The following is a 24,968-nucleotide window of genomic DNA, read 5'->3' on the forward strand; positions in this document are numbered from 1 at the left end:
GAATTATTTTAGCTGATAAACAACTTCAGCAATTGACTAGATATAAAATTACCTGAAACAAATCAGTAGCCTCCCTTTACTGAATGGATAGACAGGCTGAGAAATAAATTAGGGAAATGAGACCCTCCACCATTGTCACAATTAACATAAAACTCCTTGGTGTGAGTTATAGATCAAAATGCCAAAAGTACAAGTCTCTGAAGAAAGTAATCAAAGATTTCAGAAGGTGAAAGAAGTCCAATATTCATGGTTTGGTAGGATTAATATGGTAGAAAAGGTCGTCTTGTGAAAAGCAATCTACAAATTCAATAGAATCACCTTCAAAGTTCCAACTCTACTCTTCAAAGACTTTAAAGAGCAAATTGTAAACTTCTTTCGAATAACAAAGTACAAAAAAATAATTACTGGAGGAATCACTACCCCTGACATCAAGCTGTATTGCAAAGTAATATTGAAAAATTGCTTTATGGTATTTGTACAAAGACAGGCAGGTATAAAAATGGAAAAGAATTGAATACCCAGAAATGAACCCACACATCTAAGGCCAATTGATATTTGACACAGAAGCTAAAACTCTCTAGTGGGAAAAAAGATACAGCATTTTCAGCACATAGTGAATTTTTAGCAGACATATTCATGTAGAAATTGCAAATTATTAAATTCTTATTAACTGGTACAAAGATAAAATCCAAGTACATCAAAAATGTCCACATAAAACAAGATACTCTGAAACTAATAGATGAGAACCCCAAGGAAACATAGAAAAATGTCCTGAACAGAAAACCAGTGCATATCCTCTAATGTCAAAAATTAACAATTGGAATATGCCAAAATTGCAAACCTTCTGAAAGGCTAAAAATGCTGTCAAAAGGACCAAATGGCAACCACGACATTGGGAAAAAGTAGACTTTTTATCAACCATCCATCTGATTGAGTGCTAATATCCAATATATACAAAGAGCTCAAGAAGTTAGATTCCTGAGATTCAACAATCCTAATTAAGAATGGGATACAGAGCTAAAGAATAATTCTCAACTGAGAACTATCAACTGGCTGCACTGAACCTAATGAACTGTTCAACATGCTGCAAAGTATCCAGTGAGCTGTTCAATATCCTTAGTCGTCAAGGAAAAGCAAATCAAAACAATCCTTAGAAGAAATAAGATAGAAATAATAAAATAAAACAGAACACCTGAGGTGTGAAGGATGTGGAGAAACAGGAAGATGCCTTGATTTTGGGTGGGATTGCAAGTTGCTCTGGAAGTCAGTTTAGCAATTTCACAGAAGACTGGACATAATACTATCTGAGTTGCTAGTGGTAACACTACTGGGCATATACCTTATGATGCTCAAAAATATAGCAAGATATATGCTCCAACAAGTAAATAGAAGCCTGATTTGCAATAGCCAGAAGGAGTATAAAAACAAGATTTCCTTCCACTGTGGAATGGATATAGATATTTTGGTACAAATGTACAGTTTCTACAAAGTATAACTAATCAGGTATTAAAAACTATGCTTTCATGAAATTCTTAGTTAATTGGATGGGAGTAAATATTCTCCAAAATAAGGTATGCCAATCAGAAAATACCACACATCGTTTGTACTGGCTAATTAGTGGATATGACCCCAAAAGTTCAGAGCATCCAAAATAAAATTTTCAGATATCATAAAGCTCAAGACACAAGAAAGGCAAAAGTGTGAATACTTCAGTACTTCTTAGAATGGGGTTTAAAACATAAAAGGAAATACAGAGACATAGTGTGCAGCAGAAAATGAAGGACAAGTCAATCTGAGACAGCAACTCTACAAATCCATCCCAATTTCAGATACCAAACCCAGTCACTCTGGGACTACCAAGAGGTGCAATTTTACAGGAGTCCTGCTGTACCATCATACATAGAGACAGCAAACCGAATTATTATTGCAGATGCTGAGCAGTGCTCACTGACAGGAGAATGGTTTAGCTCTCTTTTGAGAGTTTATGCCAGAGTCTCACAATTGCAGAGGCAGATGCTCACAGCCAACCATTGGACTGAAAATGGTGCCCCCACTGGAGGAAGTGAGAAATACCAGATCTCAGGGCATTCCCATATTCTAAGTCAACAACTCTTCATGTTATGAAGACTAGTATGAAATCCCCAGCATCTATCTATCTATCTATCTATCTATCTATCTATCTATCTATCTATCTATCTATCGATCTATCTAAGAAACCAGAAAACAAAGAGCCATATAACTCAATTTTAAATGAGGTTCAGTGCTATAGAGAGTAATTAACAACAAAATAATTTAAACACGAATGAGAAACGTTTAAATGCTTAACTTTTCTAAACAAAAGAAATGCAATTTAAAACAACCTTGGGACAGATTTATAGTTCTGTCAAATTGGGAAAGAACAATACTACTAGTAACAATATATTCTGGTTTGGATGTGGATCAAGAGCAATACTGTTTCTTGCTGATGGGTTTGCACACATTTGCAGGCAGTTTGAAAATCAGCATAATATTCTTTCAGAAATATGGGAATTGATATATCTCAAGAAATTATTCTATATATCTAGAAGATATTCTAGAAAAAGTCCAATGCTAGGTCTATTAATAGTAGAAAGAAAGTGAGAGAACAAGAAATATCTAAACATAGTAATTACGGAAAGGAAGAGCAGAAAAATGAAATATGTATGAAAGATTGAATAAAATTAAAATAAAAAAGAAATATGCTTTTCTGAATAGATATGTTACCAATATTAGTGAAAATGAAGTGTCCTATTAAAACAAACCTTTAGCCTCAAAGAAACACAGGAAATTATTTTAAAAAAATTTATCAGTAATGTCAAAAGCAACAAAACATAGGGCCTTTATAATTATACAATCATTTTTTGACTTGTTTATTTTATTTACATTTCAAATGTTTCTAACTTCCATATTGCCCCTCTGTAAGCCCCTAAAGCATTTCGCCTTCCTCCTGCTTCTATGAGCGTGCGACCTCACAAACATCGTTTTGCCTTAATGTGGCAATGACCCTCCTTTTTTTTTTTTTTTTTTTTTTTTTTTTGATCAGAGCTGGGGACCGAACCCAGGGCCTTGAGCTTGCTAGGCCAATGCTCTACCACTGAACTAAATCCCCAACCCAGCACTGACCCTCTTTAATACCAAGGGCCTTCCTTCCAACTGTAGTCAGACAAAACAGTCCTCCACAACACCTGTTATCGTTTGCCAGTGTTATTTCTATGTGCACTCTTTGGATGGTGGTAAATACCTCAAGGGGATCTTGTTATTTGATATTGTTCATCCTATGGCATTGCAAACCCCTTATGCTCTGTCAGTGTTTGTCCTGCAATGGTGTGCTGTGCACGGGATGAAGGTTGGTTGGTTACTTCCATATTTCTTTTTTTTTACTTTTTTTTTATTAACTTGAGTATTTCTAATATATATATCAAGTGTTATTCCATTTCCCGGTATCCGGAAAACATCCCCCTCCCCCTCTACTTCCTTATGGGTGTTCCCCTCCCCACCCTCCCCCCATTGCTGCCCTCCCCCCAAAAGTCTAGTTCACTGGGTGTTCAGTCTTAGCAGGACCCAGGGCTTCCCCTTCCACTGGTGCTCTTACTAGGATATTCATTGCTACCTATGGGGTCAGAGTCCAGGGTCAGTCCATGTATAGTCCTTAGGTAGTGGCTTAGTCCCTGGAAGTTCTGGTTGCTTGGAATTGTTGTTCATAAGGGGTCTCGAGCCCCTTCAAGCTCTTCCAGTTCTTTCTCTGATTCCTTCAACGGGGGTCCTGTTCTCAGTTCAGTGGTTTGCTGCTGGCATTCACCTCTGTATTTGCTTTATTCTGGCTGTGTCTCTCAGGAGCGATCTACATCCGGCTCCTGTCTGCCTGCACTTATTTGCTTCATCTATCTTGTCTAATTGGGTGGCTGTATATGTATGGGCCACATGTGGGGCAGGCTCTGAGTGGGTGTTCCTTCTGTGTCTGTTTTAATTTTGCCTCTCTCTTCCCTGCCAAGGGTATTCTTGTTTCCCTTTTAAAGAAGGTGTGAAGCATTCACATTTTGATCATCTGTCTTGAGTTTCATTTGTTCTAGGCCTCTAGGGTAATTCAAGCATTTGGGCTAATAGCCACTTATCAATAAGTACATACCATGTGTGTCTTTCTGTGATTGGGTTAGTTCACTCAGGATATTTTCCAGTTCCAACTCTTTGCCTACAACTTTCATAAAGTCATTGTTTTTGATAGCTGAGTAATATTCCATTGTGAAGATGTACCACATTTTCTGTATCCATTCCTCTGTTGAAGGGCATCTGGGTTCTTTTCAGCTTCTGGCTATTATAAATAAGGCTGCGATGAACATAGTGGAGCACGTGTCTCTTTTATATGTTGGTGCATCTTTTGGGTATATGCCCAAGAGAGGTATAGCTGGATCCTCAGTCAGTTCAATGTCCAATTTGTGAGGAACCTCCAGACTGATTTCCAGAATGTTGGTATCAGTCTGCAAGCCCACCAACAATGGAGGAGTGTTCCTCTTTCTCCACATCCTATCCAGCATCTGCTGTCACCTGAGTTTTTGATCTTAGCCATTCTCACTGGTGTAGGTGAAATCTCAAGGTTGTTTTGATTTGCATTTCCCTTATGACTAAAGATGTTGAACATTTCTGTAGGTGTTTCTCAGCCATTCAGCATTCTCAGCTGTGAATTCTTTGTTTAGCTCTGAACCCCATTTTTTAATAGGGTTATTTGTTTCCCTGTGGTATAACTTCTTGATTTCTTTGTTTATTTTGGATACAAGGCCTCTATCTGTTGTAGGATTGGTAAAGATATTTTCCAAATCTGTTGGTTGCCGTTTTGTCGTAACCACAGTGTCCTTTGACTTACAGAAGCTTGGCAGTTTTATGAGATCCAATTTGCTGATTCTTGATCTTAGAGCATAAGCCATTGGTGTTTTGTTCAGGAAATTTTTTCCAGTGCCCATGTGTTCCAGATGCTTCCCTTGTTTTTCTTCTATTAGCCTGAGTGTATCTGGTTTGATGTGGAGGTCCTTGATCCACTTGGACCTAAGTTTTGTATAGGGTGATAAGCATGGATCGATCTGCATTCTTCTACATGTTAACCTCAGATTGAACCAGCACCATTTGCTGAAAATGCTGTCTTTTTTTCCATTTGATAGTTTATGGCTCCTTTGTGAAAAATCAAGTGCCCATAGGTGTGTGGGTTCATATCTGGGTCTTCAATTCTGTTCCATTGGTCTATCTCTCTGTCTGTGTACCAATACCACGCAGTTTTAACCACTATTGCTCTATAACACTGCTTGAGTTAAGGGATAGTTATTCCCCCTGAAGTCCTTTTATTGTTGAGGATAGTTTTAGCTATCCTGGTTTTTTTGTTATTCCAGATGAATTTGCAAATTGTTCTGTCTAGCTCTTTGAAGAGTTGGATTGGTATTTTGATGGGGATTTCATTGAATCTATAGATCGCTTTTGGTAAAATGGCCATTTTTACTATATTAATCCTGCCAATCCATGAGCGTGGGAGATCTTTGCATCTTCTGAGGTCTTCAATTTCTTTCTTCACAGTCTTGAAGTTCTTATTGTACAATTCTTTTACTTGCTTGGTTAAAGTCACACCGAGGTACTTTATATTATTTGGGTCTATTATGAAGGGTGTCATTTCCCTAATTTCTTTCTCAGCTTGTATCTCTTTTGTGTAGAGGAAGGCTACTGATTTACTTGAGTTAATTTTATACCCAGCCACTTTGTTGAAGTTGTTTATCAGCTTTAATAGTTCTCTGGTGCAACTTTTGGGATCACTTAAATATACTATCATATCATCTGCAAATAGTGACTTCTTCTTTTCCTGTCTGTATCCCATTGACCTCCTTTTGTTGTCTGATTGCTCTGGCTAGAACTTCAAGAACTATATTGAATAAGTAGGGAGAGAGTGGGCAGCCTTGTCTAGTCCCTGATTTTAGTGGGATTGCTTCAAGTTTCTCTCCATTTAGTTTAATGTTAGCAACTGGTTTGCTGTATATGGCTTTTACTGTGTTTAGGTATGGGCCTTGAATATCTATTTTTTCCAGGACTTTTATCATGAAGGGGTGTTGAATTTTGTCAAATGCTTTCCCAGCATCTAATGAAAATATCATGTGGTTTTGTTCTTTCAGTTTGTTTATATAATGGATCATGTTGATGGTTTTCCATATATTAAACCATCACTGAATGCCTGGGATGAAGCCTACTTGATCATGGTGGATGATTGTTTGAGGTGCTCTTGAATTCGGTTTGCCAGAATTTTATTGAGTATTTTTGCGTCGATATTCATAAGGGAAATTGGTCTGAAGTTCCCTTTCTTTGTTGGGTCTTTGTGTGGTTTCGGTATTAGAGTAATTGTGGCTTCATAGAAGGAATTCGGTAATGCTCTTCTGTTTCAATTTTGTGGAATAATTTGGATAATATTGGTACGAGGTCTTCTATGAAGGTCTGATAGAATTCTGCACTAAACCCGCTTGGACGTGGGCTCTTTTAGGTGAGACCTTTAATGACTGCTTTCATTTCCTTAGGATTTATGGAGTTGTTTAACTGGTTTATCTGTTCCTGATTTAACTTCGTTACCTGGTATCTGTCCAGGAAATTGTCCATTTCCTGCTGATTTTCAAGTTTTGTTGAATATAGGCTTTTATAGTAAGATCTGATGATTTTTTGAATTTCCTCTGAATCTGTAGTTATGTCTCCCTTTTCATTTCTGATTTTGCTAATTTGGACTCACTCTCTGTGTCCTCTTGTTAGTCTGGGTAAGGGTTTATCTATCTTCTTGATTTTCTCAAAGAACCAACTTTTGATTCTGTTGATTCTTTCTATGATCCTTTTTGTTTCTACTTGGTTGATTTCAGATCTGAGTTTGATTATTTCCTGCCTTCTACTCCTCCTGGGTGTATTTGCTTCTTTTTGTTCTAGAGCTTTTAGGTGTGCTGTCAAGCTGGAGACATATGCTCTGTCCTATTTCTTTCTGCAGGCACTCAGCGCTATGAGTTTTCCTCTTAGCACAGCTTTCATTGTGTCCCATAAGTTTGGGTATGTTGTACCTTCATTTTCATTAAATTCTAAAAAGTCTTTAATTTCTTTCCTTATTTCTTCCTTGACCAGGTTATCATTGAGTAGAGCATTGTTCAATTTCCAGGTGTATGTGGGCATTCTTCCTTTATTGTTATTGAGGACCAGTTTTAGGCCGTGGTGGTCCGATAGCACAGATGGGATTACTTCTATCTTTCTGTACCTGTTGAGGCCCGTTTTTTGACCAATTATATGGTCAATTTTGGAGAAAGTACCATGAGGAGCTGAGAAGAAGGTATATCCTTTTGCTTTGGGATAGAATGTTCTATAAATATCTGTTAAGTCCATTTGGCTCATGACTTCTCTTAGTCTGTCGACATCTCTGTTTAATTTCTGTTTCCATGATCTGTCCATTGATGAGAGTGGGGTGTTGAAATCTCCCACTATTATTGTGTGAGGTGCAATGTGTGTTTTGAGCTTTAGTAAGGTTTCTTTTACGTATGTAGGTGCCCTTCTATTTGTGTCATAGATATTTAGGATTGAGAGTTCATCTTGGTGGATTTTTCCTTTGATGAATATGATGTGTCCTTCCTTATCTTTTTTGCTGACTTTTAGTTGAAAATTGATTTTATTTGATATTAGAATGGCTACTCCAGCTTGCTTCTTCCGACCATTTGCTTGGAAAGTTGTTTTCCAGCCTTTCACTCTGAGGTAGTGTCTGTCTTTGACTCAGAGGTGTTTTTCCTGTAGGCAGCAGAATGCAGGGTCCTCGTTGCGTATCCAGTTTGTTAACCTATGTCTTTTTATTGGGGAGTTGAGGCCATTGATGTTGAGAGACATTAAGGAATACTGATTATTGCCTCCTATTATATTCATATTTGGATGGGAGGTTATGTTTGTGTGCTTTCCTTCTCTTTGTTTTGTTGCCAAGACAATTAGTTTCTTGCTTCTTCTAGGGTATAACTTGCCTCCTTATGTTGGGCTTTACCATTTATTATACTTTGTAGTGCTGGATTTGTAGAAAGATATTGTTTAAATTTGGTTTTGTCATGGAATATTTTGGTTTCTCCATCTATGTTCATTGAGAGTTTTGCAGGATACAGTAACCTGGGCTGGCATTTGTGTTCTCTTAGGGTCTGTATGACATCAGTCCAGGATCTTCTGGCCTTCATAGTTTCTGGCGAGAAGTGTGCTGTGATTCTGATAGGTCTGCCTTTATATGTTACTTGACCTTTTTCCCTTACTGCTTTTAATATTCTTTCTTTATTTTGTGCGTTTAGTGTTTTGACTATTATATGACGGGTGGTGTTTCTTTTCTGGTCCCATCTATATGGAGGTCTTTAGGCTTCTTGTATACCTGTTATCTCTTTTTTTTAGGTTAGGGAAGTTTTCTTCTATGATTTTGTTGAAGATATTTACTGGTCCTTTGAGCTGGGAGTCTTCACTCTCTTCTATGCCTATTATCCTTAGGTTTGATCTTCTCATTGAGTCCTGGATTTCCTGTATGTTTTGGACCAGTAGCTTTTTCCGCTTTACATTATCTTTGAGAGTTGAGTCAATGATTTCTATGGAATCTTCTGCACCTGAGATTCTCTCTTCCATCTCTTGTATTCTGTTGGTGAAGCTGGTATCTACAGCTCCTTGTCTCTTCTTTTGGTTTTCTATATCCAGGGTTGTTTCCATGTGTTCTTTCTTGATTGCTTCTATTTCCATTTTTAATTCCTTCAACTGTTTGATTTTGTTTTCCTGGAATTCTTTCAGGGATTTTTGTGACTCCTCTCTATGGTCTTCTACTTGTTTATGTATGTTTTCCTGGAATCCTTTCAGGGATTTTGCGATTACTCTCTGTAGGCTTCGACTTGTTTATTAATGTTTTCCTGTGTTTCTCTAAGGGAGTTCTTCACGTCTTTCTTGAAGTCCTCCAGCATCATGATCAAATATGATTTTGAAACTAGATCTTGCTTTTCTGGTGTGTTTGGATACTCCATGTTTGTTTTAATGGGAGTATTGGGCTCTGATGATGCCATGTAGTCTTGGTTTCTGTTGCTTGGGTTCCTGCGCTTGCCTCTCACCATCAGATTGTTTCTAGTGTTACTTTGTTCTGCTATTACTGACAGTGGATAGACTGTCCTATAAGCCTGTGTGTTAGAAGTGCTGTAGACCTGTTTTCCTGTTTTCTTTCAACCAGTTATGGGGACAGAGTGTTCTGCTTTTGGGCATGTAGTTTTTCCTATCTACAAGTTTTCAGCTGTTCCTGTGGGTCTGTGTCTTGAGTTCACCAGGCAGGTTTCTTGCAGCAGAAAAGTTGGTCTCATCTGAGGTCCCGAGGCTCAAGTTCGCTGGCGGGGTGCTGCCACGAGCTCTCTGTGGCGGCAGCAACCAGGAAGATCTGCGCTGCCTTTTCCGGGAGCTTCTGTGTACCAGTATTCCATATAGCGTTTGGTGTTTTCCTCTGGCTTCCGAGATGTGTGCACAGTGCAGTCTCTTCTGATTTCCCATGCGTGTCTGGGTCTCTGAAGGTTTAGCTCTCCCTCCCACAGGATTTGGGTGCAGAGAACTTTTTATCTGGTAGATCCCTTCAGGTTCTGGCGGTGTCTCAGACGCAGCGGTCCTGCTGCTCTTGGGCCCTCCTCCACGGGAACCCAGAGGCCTTATACAGTTTCCTCTTGGGCCAGGGATATGGGCAGGGGTGGGCAGTGTTGGTGGTCTCTTCCATCTGCAGCCTCAGGAGTGCCCACCTGACTAGGCAGTGAAGTCCCTCTCCCACGGGTCTGGGATCAGAGAGCTGCTGCGGGCTGGGATCTGCGGGTTTGGGACTCCCGGGAAATACAGGAAGTGCCCGATCCTAGAGGAATTCTGCCTCTGTGTGTCCCAAGTTCACCAGGCAGGTCTCTTGCAGCAGAAAAGTTGGTCTTACCTGTGGTCCCGAGGCTCAAGTTCGCTGGCGGGGTGCTGCCCACGAGCTCTCAGGGCGGCAGCAACCAGGAAGATCTGCGCTGCCATTTCCGTGAGCTTCTGTGCACCAGTATTCCAGATGGCGTTTGGTGTTTTCCTCTGGCCTCCGAGATGTGTGCAGAATGCAGTCCCTTTTGGTTTCCCAGGCTTGTCTGCCTCTCTGAAGGTTTAGCTCTCCCTCCCACGGAATTTGGGTGCAGAGAATTGTTTATCCGGTAGATCCATTCAGGTTCTGCCGGTGTCTCAGATGCAGCGGTCCTGCTGCTCTTGGGCCCTCCTCCACGGGAACCCAGAGGCCTTATACAGTTTCCTCTTGGGCCAGGGATGTGGGCAGGGGTGGGCAGTGTTGGTGGTCTCTGCCGTCTGCAGCCTCAGGAGTGCCCACCTGAAAAGGCGGTGAGGTCTCTCTCCCATGGTGTCTGGGAGCAGAGAGCTGCTGCGGGCCGGGATCCACGGGTTTGGGACTCCCGGGAAACACAGGAAGTGCCTACTTCCATATTTCTATTGGGTAGGTTTTCAGTGGACAGTTGTACAAGGATCCTCTCACTAAGCTCTCCTTGTCATCAACAAGAGTTTCTGGGTTTGTTGTCTGTGGAAGGGATGGATCACTGGAAGGGAAGATTGCACTGCCTATGGATAATCATTACTTCAGTCTCTACTACACTCTTTGTGTCTGTGTTTTTTAGACAGGAGAAATTCTGCGTTAATATTCTTTGAGATGGATGAATGGCCCCATTCTTCAGCAATATGCTGTACCTAACATCAAGGCTTGGTGTCTAGGGCTTATCTTTCTTTTGTTCGGTTTGGCATTACTGGAATCTCAGATATTCGTGTCTACCTCCAATTTTCCTCACAAACATGCAAGAAAAATCCCTCAATTTACTGTCTCACAATTCTTCTCCTATGTGTCCTCCCAATTGTGATCCCCTCCCAAACTTTCGCACTCCTCTTTCCCTTCCTACCTCCCTTTACCCATATTGTTCCCACATAAAAGTAGAAATGAAATATATACACTTTATCTTCTTCTTGAAATTCACATAGAGTATGATTTGCATCATGGGAATTCTGAGATTTTGGTCTAATATCCACTTAATAAGGTGTGCATACCATGAGTGTTCTTATGTTATTGGGGAACTTCTCTCATGTTGACATTTTCCATATCCATCTTTTTCCCTAAGTATTTCATGAAGACATTGGTTCTTATAGCAAATATTACTGTGCTATGAAATTTATTACATTCCACATACACATTACTCTATTGATAGATATTTGACCTGAGTTCAACTTCTGGATATGATAAATAAATCCATGCTGATCACAGTGGAGCATTTTTTTTTTTTTTTTTGTGAAATGTTGGAGCATCATCTGTCTATTTGCCTAGGAATGGTATAGTTGGCTTTTCATTTAGTTCTATGTCAAATTTTCTAAGGAACTTCCATGATGATATACAGACAGGTGTTAGCATCTTGTAATTCCTACACCAATCAAAGAGGTATCCTCTTTTTCCACATCCTTGGCCAAATCTTCTGTCACCTGAGAATTTTTGTTATAGTCATCTGACTAGTGTAAGGTCACATCATATGATCATCCCTGCTGCCTATTGTTCATTTCAGTCATTCATGATTTGTCAGTTGAGAATTCTTTATCTCTATACTCCATTTTTAAATAGGTATTTATTCTCTGTAGTATGCCTACTGGGATTGTTGCTATTCATTGGACATTAGCCCTTCATTAGATGTAGGATTGCATGTTGAAGGATTTTCATATCGACAATGCCCTTGCCTTACAGGTCATTTACTGGTTTAAGATATCATATTTTCCTGTAATTGATCTTAGAGCCTAAAGAATTGGTGTTTTTTTCAGGAAAGTTGCAGACACTTATATGTTCAAAGATCTTTCCCACGTTCTCTTCTATTAGATTCAGTGTATATGATTTTACTTTGAAGTCAGATTGACTTGCATTACACCGTATCACAAGAATGTAAAGATGGATCAATTTTCATTCTACTCAATAAGGATCACCACTTAAGCAAATAGGATCTTTTCAACTGAATGTTTCATTTTGTTTAATTTTATTCTTTTAAATTTATTTATTTTTGCTTCTAGCCAAAGATCTTTGATCTAGATTTAATTCTCTGTTTCCAATCCTATTCCATTGATCTACCTGTATGTTGTGATTCAAATATCTTACTTTTTTTATCACTATCGCTTGAAGTCAGGAATTCCTCCAGAAGCTGTCTGGTTGTTGAGATAATTTAAGCTATCCTGGGTTTTGGTTATTTGAGTTCAGTTTGACAATTGTTACCTTCAATCTCTGTGAAGAATTAAGAATATAATCTGGGTATTGCTTTTACTATCATGAGTTTTTTTTTTATTAAGAAATTCCTGTTGATCCATAAGAATGGGAGATTTTTTCATATTCTGAGGTCGACTTCAACTTTTCTTCTGAAATTTCAAGTTCTTGTCATTCAGATCTTTGACTAACTTGGTTATTTTATTTATGCTTGATGTCCAGAACTTTTAGATGCTTGGTAAAATTGATTTCTAGATATCTTATATAATTTTTGACTATGACAAAATAATGGTATTTTCATAATTTCATTCTCAGTCCATGTATAATTATGGTAAGGGAATGCAACTGACTTATTCGAATTAAATTTATATTCAGACATTTTCCTGATATTCTTTTCATATATATGAATATTGTGGTGGACTATTTATGGTCACCATTGTGTACCCTCAAATCATCTTCAAAGAGTGATTTCTTGTCTTATTCCTTTTAAATATTTATCCATTTGATATCATCCTGTTTTGTGACTGACATGCCTAAAATGTCAAGGGCTATATTGAGTAGAGATAAATTGAGTGAGCAGCCTTGTCTAGTCCCTGATTATTAGTGGGATGGCTTCCAATTTCTCTCCATTTAGTTTCATGTTTGCTAATGGTTGTATATTGCTTTTACTATGTTTGGGTATGGGACTTCACTTCCTAATTGTTCCTTTAACAAGAAGAACTATTAAATTTTTCAAATGCTTTTCTCAATATCTAATTAGAAGACCATGTGTTTTTTTTTCCCTTTCGAGGTGTTTACATGGCAGATTCGTATGATGTATTTTAATATGGAACAATCCCTGCATACCTGGAGTAAAGACTAAGTGATCATGGTGAGTGATCAGTTTTATATGTTCTTATGTTCTGTTTGTGATAATTGTAGAGAGTATCTTTGCATAAATAATCATAATAAGAATTAGTCTGACGCCAGAGGAATGCCAAGGACACGGTTTTAATGGTTGTATACCACAAACGACCACTAGATATCAACACCATCTTTAGCCACTCCCAACAATTATCCTAGATTTTTGTCTGTTATCACTGTGGATCTTGTGACAACTGACCATCATTTCTCATTATTTTCTAATTATGTAAGATATATAAGTGGTATTTGACATTAAAATCAACACTCAGAAATGTTCATCAGAAAAGGAATATGAGGAATGTGTTTACTGTGTCATATTACTGTACACTTAGTTTATTATTTATGTTAACTCGTTCATATATGTGCAGGATTCACAAATTGAGTTTTCTTATAGATGAAGTTCCTTACATTATGTTATTTTATATTATTGTATTTTCTATTCATGTACAGATAGTTTTTTCTTGCTATTTTTGATTTTTTATGTAAATAGACATTATTTGAGGCAAATTAAATTAATTCTGTGATATATATATATCTATATATATATATATATATGTATATATATATATATATATATATATATATATATATATATATATATATATGCCCCATCACAATTATAGATTTTTCCATTCTTAAATCTACCCTCTCATTTAACTCTAAGAACAGCAGTGCCACAAAGGATTTAAAACCTTCATATCTATGCTGTCCATCGATCATTGAAAGCTGACCAGGTAGCACAGTTATTAAAGGAAGATAGTTAGGCACACAGTGTATTCAGTTAAAGTTCTACCTCAGTATTTGAAGCACGGGGAGAAGACCATGCTCATATATGTCACAAATGTTTAGATGCTTGGTACAATCCTTGTTTGCTCTTTGTTTGGCCTCCTGTTGATTCAAGTACCATATTCTTGTTCTTTGTCATCTTCCTCTGGATTCCATATCCTGCAGGTCTATCGTTCCCTTCCCTTCATCTTACATAAAACTTCAGAGTTCTGTTTTGCTGTAGTTCACGTTTTGTATGTGTTCTTCAGTAGCAGAAAGGAAAATCAGAGTGGAAATGTGTAATAATCTTCTATCTATAACCATATGTATCAGCATTCCTAGAGGCTGACTTAAATCCAGCAGGATATGGGTATTGAAAGTTTTGTCATAGGGTCAGTTTCAGGAGTAGGAGTCTGACGCATTCCTCTGGCGTCTACAAGTCTAGGGTGATATTCTTGCTAATAAAGTATTTCATACTCCACCAATCCCCAGAGGACAAGTTTATAGCCACAGTCTGTCTTGTATTTAAGGGGAGTGCCTTTGGTCCCCGGGATCCCCTGTATCAAGAATGAGGTGTTCCTGGAATAAAGGCTGTTAAGAAGAATCCAACGAGTTATATCTTCCTTGCTGGTCGAGGTGGCCGCAACAACTGGTGGCCATGTACGGTTACTCAAGAAAATTCTCTTTTCTCGGGTGGATTTCAGAACTTTTCAGACTCAGGACTGCGACGTCAGTAAGTTCCCGGATAGGGGACGATAAGGCTCTCAGATACGGGACAATAAGTCTTCCGGATTGGGGACAATGAGGCTCCTTGACAGGGGACAATAAGGCTCCCGGATATGGGACAATAAGGCTCCTGGATAGGGTACAATAAGGCTCCTGGATAAGGAACGATAAAGCTCCGGCATAAGGGAATATAAAATTCCCTAATAGGGACAGTAAGGTTCTCTACAGTAAGCAGAGACGATGAAAGCCTTGGTATAGAGGGTACAAAGTAAGGTTCTCTGGAGTAAGAATAGACAATGAGAGCCTTGGTTTAGAGGTTAAAAAGTCTGTGGTCTAGGATTTGGAATTTTATTTCTTCTTTGTGTGGTGGATTTGATTTTCTTTTGAATTGCTACCATCCTGGGCATGAGTGCATTTGCTGGGAAGAGCCCACTAATGATGAGCTACAAGACCTTGTGCAAATAAACACGCCAGCTCACCCTGCTTGTAAATCGATCGTAAATAAACTCGTAAAGCATGGGAAACTCAAACTCCACCCTGCTCCTGTCAGCTCTTCAGGAGCTTCTGGGTCAGCATAAGGAAAGAAAAGAAAGGGAGTAAAAGAAAAGACAGAAAAAAACCAAGGAGAGGATAGAGAAAGACAGGAGTGATAGTCCGGACCTAGAGACAAAGAAAATATATCCCTCTTTAAAGGCATTGACCTTGGGAATGTCTAGTGACTCTGAAGAAACCATTCTTAAATAAAAGTTCTCCAGATAAGGCCTCCGGCTATGGAGCAAGTGAAGTGAGTATGAAATTTAATTTTGAATGTTTCTTTAGGTGTTTCTCAGCTATTCGACATCCCTCCGCTGTGAATTCTTTGATTAGTACTGAACCCCATTTTTAATATGGATATTTGTCTCGCTGCAGTCTAATTTCTTGAACACTTGGTATATTTTGCATATAAGCCCTCTATCAATTGTAGGATTGGTGAAGATCCTTTCCCAATCTGTTGGTTGTCGTTTTGTCCTGACAACAGTGTCCTTTGCCTTGCAGAAGCTTTGCAGTTTTATGATATCCCATTTGTCGATTCTTGATCTTAGAGCATAAGCCATTGGTGTGTTGTTCAGGAAATTTTTTTTCCAGTGCCCATGTGTTTGAGATGCTTCCCCATTTTTTCTTTTGTTAGTTTGAGTGTACCTGGTTTGATGTGGGGGTCCTTGATCCACTTGGACTAAAGCTTTGTACAGGTTGATAAGCATAGATCAATCTGTATTCTTATACCTGCTGACCTGCAGTTGAATCTGCACCATTTGCTGAAAATGCTATCTTTTTTCCATTGGATGGTTTTGGCTCCTTTGTCTAAAATCAAGTGCCCATAGGTGAGTGGGTTCATTTCTGGGTCTTCAATTCTATTCCATTGGTCTAGCTGTCTGTCTCTGTACCAATACCATGCATTTTTTATCACTATTGCTCTGTAATACTGCTTCAGTTCAGGGATAGTGATTCCCCCTGATGTCCTTTTATTGTTGAGGATAGTTTTAGCTATCCTGGGTTCTTTGTTATTCCAGATGAATTTGCAAATTGTTCTGTCTAACTCTTTGAAGAATTGGATTGGTATTTTGATGGGGATTGCATTGAATCTGTAGATTGCTTTTGGTAAAATGGCCATTTTTACTATATTAATCCTGCCAATCCATGATCATGGGAGATCTTTCCATCTTCTGAGGTCTTCTTCAATTTCTCTCCTCAGTGTCTTGAAGTTCTTATTGTACAGATCTTTTACTTGCTTGGTTAAAGTCACACCGAGGTATTTTATATTGTTTGGGACTATTATGAAGGGTGACATTTTCCAAATTTCTTTCGGGGCATGTTTATCTTTTGTTTAGAAAAAGGGTACTGATTTATTTGAGTTAATTTTATACCCAGCCACTTTGCTGAAGGTGTTTATCAGGTTTAGTACTTCTCTGGTAGAACTTTGGGTTTGCTTAAATATAGTATCATATCATCTGCAAATAGTGATATTTTGACTCTTTCTTTTCCAATCTGTATCCCTTTGATCTCCTTTTGTTGTCTGACTCCTCTGGCTACAATTTCAAGAACTATATTGAATAAGTAGGGAGAGAGTGGACAGCCTTGTCTAGTCCCTGATTTTAGTGGGATTGCTCCAAGTTTCTCTCCATTTATTTTAATGTTAGCTACTGGTTTGCAGTATATGGCTTTTACTATATTTAGTTATGGGTCTTCAATTCATATTCTTTACAGGACTTTTATCACCAGAATCTAGTGAAATGATCACGTGGTTGTTATCTTTCAGTTTGTTTATAATGGATTACATTTATCATTTTCCATATATTAAGCCATCCATACATGCCTGGGATGAACCCTACATGAGCATGGTGAATGATTGTTTAGATATGCTCCTGGACTCGTTTTCTCAGAATTTAATTGAGTATTTTTCCATCGATATTCTTAAAGGAAATGGTATGAAGTTTTCCTTCATATTAGGTCTTTCTGTGGTTTAGTTATGTGTGTAATTGTGTCTTCAAGTTGGAATTCGGTACAGATCCATCTGTTTCAATTTTGGGGAAGTGTTTGGATAGTATTAGTATGAGGTCTTCGGCTGATAGAATTCTGCACTGAACCCGTCTGGACCTGGGTTCTTTTTGTCGGAAAACCTTTAATGACTGCTTCTATTTCTTTGTGAGTTACAGGGTTGTTTAAATGGTTTACCTGTTCCTGAATTAAATTCGGTACCTGGTAACTTCCTAGGATATTGTCCATTTCCTGAAGATTTTAATGTTTTGTTGAATATACACATATGTAGTAGGATCTGATGATTTTTTGAATTTCCTCTGATTCTGTTCTTATGGGTCCCTTTTCATTTATGATTTTGTTAATTTGGACACACTCTCTGTGTCCTCTCATTAGTCTGGCTAAGAGTTTATCTCTCTTGTTGATTTTCTCAAGGAGCAAACTTTTCGTTCTGTTGATTCTTTGTATGGTCATTTTTATTCTTACTTGTTTGATCACATGTCCGAATTTGATTGTTTTCTGCCTTCTACTCTTCCTGATTGTATTTGCTCCTATTTGATCTAGAGCTTTAGATGTGCTGTCAATCTGCTGATATATGCTCTCTCCTGTTTTCTTCTGCAGGCACTCAGAGCTATGAGTTGTCCTCTTAGCACAGCTTTCATTGTGTCCCATATGTTTGGGTATATTGTACCTTCATTTTCATTAAACTCTAAGAAGCCTTTAATTTCTTTATTTAGTTATTCCTTGACCAGGTTATCATTGAGTAGAGCATTGTTCAACTTCCATGTATATGTGGGAGTTCTTCCCTTATTTTTGTTGAAAACCAGGTTTAGCCCAAGGTTCTCTGATAGGACACATGGGATTAATTCTATCTTTCTGTATCTATTGATGCCTGTTTTATGACCAATTATATGGTCAGTTTTGGAGAAAGTACCATGAGGTGGTGAGAAGAAATTATATCCTTTGTTTTAGGATAGAATATTCTAAAAGTAAATGTTAAGTACATTTGGCTTATGACTTCTATTAGTCTGTCTTTACTTCTTTTTAATTTCTGTTTCCATGATCTGTCCATTGATGAGAGTGGTGTGTTGAAATTTTCTACTAATATTGTGTGAGGTGCAATCTGTGCTTTGAGTTTCAGTAAGGTTTCTTTTATGCATATAGGTGCCCTTGTGTTTGGAGCATGGACATTTATGTTTGAGAGTACATCTTGGTGGACTTTTTATTTGATGAATATGAAGTGTTCTTCTGTATCTTTTTTGATGACTTTTAGTTGAAAATCGATTGTATTCGCTTAGAATGGTTACTCCAGCTTGGTTCTTCAGACAATTTGCTTGGAAAATTGATTTCCAGCCTTTCACTCTGTGATAGTGTCTGTCTATGTCTCTGAGGTGTGTTTCCTATAGGCAGCAGAATGCAGGGTCCTCAGTAGGTATCCAGTTTGTTAGTCTATGTCTTTTTATTGAGTAGTTGAGTCCATTGCTGTTGAGAAGTATTAAGGAATAGTGATTGTTGCTTCCTGTTATATGTGTATTTCGATGTGAGATTATGTTTGTGTGATTTTCTTCTCTTTGTTTTATTGCCAAAATGTTAGTTTCTTGCTTTTTCTAGGGTGTAGCTTGCCTCCTTTGTAGGGGTGGATTTGTAGAAAGATATTGTGTATATTTGGTTTTGTCATGGAATATCTTGGTTTCTCCATCTATGTTAATTGAGAGTTTTGCTGGATACTGTAACATGGTCTGGCATGTGTGTTCTCTTTGTGTCTGTGTGACATCTGTCTAGGATCTCCTGGCTTTCCTAGTCTCTGGTGAGAAGTCTGGTGTGATTCTGATAGGTCTGTATTTATATGTTACTTGACCTTATTCCCTTACTGCTTTAAATATTCTTTCTTTGTTTTGTGCATTTCATGTTTTGCTATTCTGTGACAGGAGGAGTTTCTTTTCTGATCCAATCTATATAGAGTTCTGTAGGCTTGTTGTATATTTATAGGCATTTCTTTCTTTTGGTTAGGGAAGTTTTCCTCTATGATTTTGTTGAAGATATTTATTGGACTTATGACCTGCGACTCTTCACTCTCTCATATACCTATTATCCTTAGGTTGATCTCGTTGAGTTCTTGATTTCCTGGATATTTTGGGCCAGTAGCTTTTTCTGTTTTACATCATCTTTGAGAGTTGTTTCTATTATTTCTATGGAATCTTCTGTTCCTGAGATTCTTTCTTCTATATCTTGTATTCTGTTGGTGATGCTTGTATCTACAGCTCCTTCACTCTTCCTTTGGTTTTCTACATCCAGGGTTGTCTCCCTTTGTGCTTTATTAATTGCATCTATTTACATTTTTAATTCTTTCACCTGTTTGCTTGTTTTCCTGGAATTCTTGAATGGAGTTTTGTGATTCATCTCTGTAGGCTTCTACTTTTTTACTTATGGTTTCCTCCGTTTTTCTAAGGGAATTTTTTTATGTCTTTCTTAGAGTCCTCCATCATCGTAATCAAATGTGACTTTAAATCTAGATCATGCTTTTCTGCTGTTTTTAGATATTCAGTTTTTGTTGGGAGAATCGTTGGGAGATGGCGATGATGCCATGTAGTTTGTTTTCTGTTGCTTGAGTTCCTGTGCTTGCCTCTCACCATCAGGTTGTCTCTGGTGTTACCTTGTTCTGCTATTTCTGACAGTGGCTAAACCGTCCTGTAGGTCTGTGTGTCAGGAGTATTCTAGACCTGTTTTTCTGTTTTCTTTCATCCCATTATGGGAAGAGAGTGTTCTGCTTTCAGGCTTGTAATCTTTCCTGTCTACTGATCTTCAGCTGTTCCTGTGGCCCATTGTCCTGAGTCTACGTGGCAGGTCACTTGGAAAAGAAAAGTTGGTCTTATCTCCGTTACCATGGCTCAAGATTCTCCTGGGGGACTGCTTTTGATCTCTTCATGTGGGTGTCAACCAGGAGGGCCTGTACTGCTTTTTCCTGGTGCCTCCAAGCTCCAGGGTCCAGATGGCATTATGTGTTTTCATTTGGAGTCAGAAATGTGGGCAGAGTGTAGTCTCTCCTGGCTTCCCAGGCATGTGTGCCGTTCTGAAGGTTTAGCTCTCCCTTCCACGGTATTTGGATGTAGATAGATCAGGCCCCTTCAGATCTGGGCTGTTTCTGTATGGCGCAGGATCTGCCATTTGAGTGCCTCTATCTTCTGGTTCCCTGAGTAACTATACATTTTCCTCGTCGGCCAGGGATGTGCGAAGGTGTGGGCAGTAATGATGGTCTCTCCCACTCTGCAGTCTCAGGAGTGCCCACCTGCCCGGGCAATGAGCTCTCTATCCCATTGGGTTTTTTTTTAAATGTTTGTCATTTCAAAATGGGTCTTGGATAGTGATTTCTTCTCAATTAGTCTACTTCTTCTCCAGTTAGTCCAGTCTTTACATGGTACAAGAAAAGTTTTCAGAAGATAGAGAGGTCAGTGCTCACTAATTTTCCTTTGGTCAAAGATGATGGTACCCATTTTCAATCTAAAGTTAAATTAAGAGCTATCTATGAGATGTAATATATGTTCAACCAGATGAGATAAGAAAATAAGAACTTTATGAGGCAGGTGGTAGTGGAGCATGCCTTCAATCCCAGCACTTGGGAGGCAAAGGCATGCAGAAACCTTGAGTCCAAGTGCATCATGATCCTCAGATAGATTACGAGGATGGCCAAAGCTATGTAGAGATTTCCTATCTGAAAACCAAACTAAAACAAACAAATGATACTTTTGTTATTAGGCTCTGGCACTGTGCGATATTGTTAACAAAAACTGAACATAACATCAGTAACAATTACACAGTCATCTTCAGCTTTAGGCACTGGTTGTTTGAAGTGAAACACAGCTGAAAAGAATTGTACAAATACAGACATTTGAACAGGTTTCAGGAACAATTACACAACCATCTTCAGCTTTAGGCACTGGTTGTTTGAAGTAAAACACAGCTGAAAAGAATTGTACAATTAAAGTCATTTGAACAGGTTTCAGGAATAATTTAATTATTTCAAATTGAAGAAGAAGGCCAGTGAGGCAAAAGCTTATTCAACACTGTTGTGTTTTACACTTCTTTATTTCTGAAATAAAATTCACAAGCAAACAGGAGAAGTCAAGGAGTCCACAATAAGAATTATGGAGTATGTTATAGAAAATAATTTAATCGCGATCTAGTGTTTGTATCCTGCCTTTGATAATTCCTTTCCCAAATCAAAAACAAATCTATTATTCTTTACAATAATCCTTAATCAGTACTAGAGCTGAGTAGTTATCTACCATCTACACTATTAGAGTCTACTTTCTTATCAATAACCCCAAGTTATTACTTACAGTGTTTCATCTGGACTATTCTGAACTCCAATTGGCCAGACCTCAGAGAAATGCTTTCCTGACTCCTATCCAATTGTGTCTTTCTCCTCTTTTCCCCTTCTTAACCTACTCTTTAGGTCTCCTCTGGCACCAAGCCCAGAAAGAGACTTGGTCAACAAACGGGTAGAAATCAGAGCTTTGACCTAGGACTCATTCACATTCTTAGCAAATTTGCTTCTTCTCATCATATGTGGTTACTTACAAGAGGAAGAGAGGTTCCATTTGTCTTTGTTTCTTGCATTTGAATGCCCTTTTCCTGGATTGCATTCTTGGGCCTCAGTGGGAGATAATGTACCTTGTCCTGCAGGAACTAGCTCTTTCCAGGAGGTCCATTCAAGTGGGGTTCTCATTTTCGATAGAAGAAATAGATGGGACATCAGGGGAGTAACTTGTTATGGTGGAACAGGGAAGAGAGTAAGGATGTGTGATTTTGATATATAGTGAACAAAGAAATAATTATTGGTGAAAAACAAAATAAAATTCTGCACAATTCTGATGATTTTTGGGCCTTGGGTGATTTACAAGGACAAGTAGATACAGGATCTTGTAGACATACACATAATTGAACTTACAGAAGATCAAATTAAGATCTATTTGATATAAATACATTCAGTAAATATAAAAGTATAAAACATTCTCGCTAGCTCATATAAGGATTCTTTGTCCTTTTACATACAATAAAATATTACAATAGTAAATCCATTCAATATAATATTTAAAAATGAATAATGAATTATTCTTAAGAAACAGTATTCCAAATATTTAAAGACTTTTAAAATATGAATATGACATTAGAAAAATAATTTAACATTTTAAAATAGTTTTTTAATGAACCTCACTTTATTTCCAGACAATGAATAAATTTCCTGTGTTTTCTCCATAACAAAATGGATATAATTGATCAGTTCAGGGCTGTTAATAAAACATCATACCCAGTGGAATGAATTCAGACTGTGCTAGCATATTTTATGAAAATTTCTTCTATGAATTTCAAAGTAATATAAATTTATGACATTCTAATTTTTTCTTAAAGTTCCTGTCGATTATCTTTGATACATTTTATGTAAGAGTTGGAATAAAGTTTAAGTTATTATAGCTGACCTGATGGCATTTACAAAGTATAGTAGATTATATAATACTTGTGGAACTTTACTATTAAACACATACAAATTCAAATCATTGAAGAGTCATGGCAGCTACAGGTTTTTCTTACTGGGTTCCTTCTGTTTTAATAAAACAATCACAGGAATTAAAAACTTCATTTCACCTTAAAGTTGAAGTTCAATATTTAAGAAAATTTAAGGCAATAACACAAAAGTACATACAAACCTATCACATGTAAAAACGAAATGAGATGATAAGAGTTGTGGAACACGATCAAGTACAAAAGCTTTTAATTATTGGCATGAGGAAACACCAGGTCAATGGCATATATGTCTTCAGAATGATCATAGAGAAATTTTCCGCACATTATGGAAATTAACATATGTGCACACCAAACCACTCTCCCCCAGACACACATGGAGAACACTAAATAGGAAACAGGTAATTTCTCAGTAAATCACTGAAATCCACCAGCAGTTGTCACACTTCATACAAGTCTTAAAAATCATAAAGGGAACCCAAAATAGTATACCCAACAAAACTGATGATTTAAGGAGAATGGAAATTTTCTATGACATTAAAGCCTAAACAAACAATATTCAACAAACTAAAACCTAAGGGAGACATATAAAACACTATTGCTTTTTGAAGAAGGAATTCAGTATCGCAGAGAGAGTTAGATTGTGGCAACTCTTAATTATTAAAGAAGAAAATATATGAAGAAAACACAAAAATCAACAACAGGTTTATGACTACTTACAAGGCATAACAGTAATTGTAAATATCTGTGACATCAATTTTCCAACCGAAGGAAAGATCAAGAAAGAAAGGGATAGAGAAATATAACATGTAGACCTATATATGTAAGTACATGGAAACATAGATACATATATATTCACACATTTTGTATACACAGATAGACACATATGCATGTATACATATTTGGTGAAAGGAGCAGAGTCCCAACTGCCACCCTTTATTTTTAGACTCAAACTTTTCATAGCTTCTTAGAAAAAAGTTCTTTATAAAATTACTATATAGATAGATTGTTATGCAAAATGGAGTTAGAGAAGGATGTTGATAGGAAGTTCAAAGCAATATTTCATATTCTGAGCTCATAAATTCCAAGCAACAGTTTCACATAGCCTTATCTTTTAAGATTTTATTTTATATATATGAGTATACTGTCCGTGTCTTCAGACACACCAGAATATCCCAGTAGAGATGGTTGTGAGATACCATGTCGTTGCTGGAATTGAACTTAGGAACCCTAGAAGAGCAATAGGTGGTCTTTACTGCTGAGCCAACTCTGCAGACCATATATGGCCTTGTTGTATCCCAGAGAACACCTGACCTGGAATGATTGTTTCTCCATGATCATTTATTTGTTCCAATCGTATTTTTCTTCCTACTGCAACTGATGAAATCTCATTCAACTCCTTATCATGAGGAAGGAACCCATATTCTTTATTCTTACTTCAATATATCTTTCTTTAAAAATCAATTATGATCATCCTGTTAAACATTCTTCTTAAAAATGTTTTACCCAAATCATGAATTGTAGAAAGTCATTAATTCATAAAAATAGTGTTATTTCAATGAAAGTTCCTCTTCATTTTGCTCTGCAGCAAGTTATTCCAATAGGGTGGGCAGATGCTCAGAAAAAATTAGGATATGTAAGAGGGAGCAGCAGGGCAGGCATAAAGGAAGGGAGAAGCAGTTCTTGGATAAAGTGTCTGTGGACTATGCCTCTCAGACCTCACCCATTATAGGGCATTCACAGAGGTGGACCAACTTCAGGAAAAATCCTGGCTATATTCATTGCTATATTGCTTGTGCTACTGGACATTTAATTCTTTGTTTACTTCTAGGGAGAACCTGGACATCTAGGCAGATGTGTTCAGCCTTGACACTCACGTTACATGGGAACTGCACCCATGACAGAGATTTTCCTTAGTATCCATTTTCTAGTTTCAGTCACCAACCACAAACACAAAAAAGGCTCAGAGGGAGATAGCATAAAGATCCAGTGAGTAAGTATGAATCATGATTCCATCCTATACCGTAGGAAGTGAGTGTCAAAAAAATAAAAGGATAGTGGGAAAGAGGTACGGGGAGACCAACAGGATGACTGCTAGTCTTACCTAAAAATCTCACTATTAAGAAATGGAACATTATATTAGATGCACACAGGCAGTAGTCTGATGAAGTGAGGCCTTGTGATATCATGAGTTCCACTTAAATCCAACATAACTCAAATACAAGGTCAAGATAGCTAACAAATA

The sequence above is a fragment of the Rattus norvegicus genome, chromosome Y (genome assembly GCF_036323735.1).
Source record: "Rattus norvegicus strain BN/NHsdMcwi chromosome Y, GRCr8, whole genome shotgun sequence".
In the NCBI taxonomy this organism is placed as follows: Eukaryota; Metazoa; Chordata; class Mammalia; order Rodentia; family Muridae; genus Rattus; species Rattus norvegicus.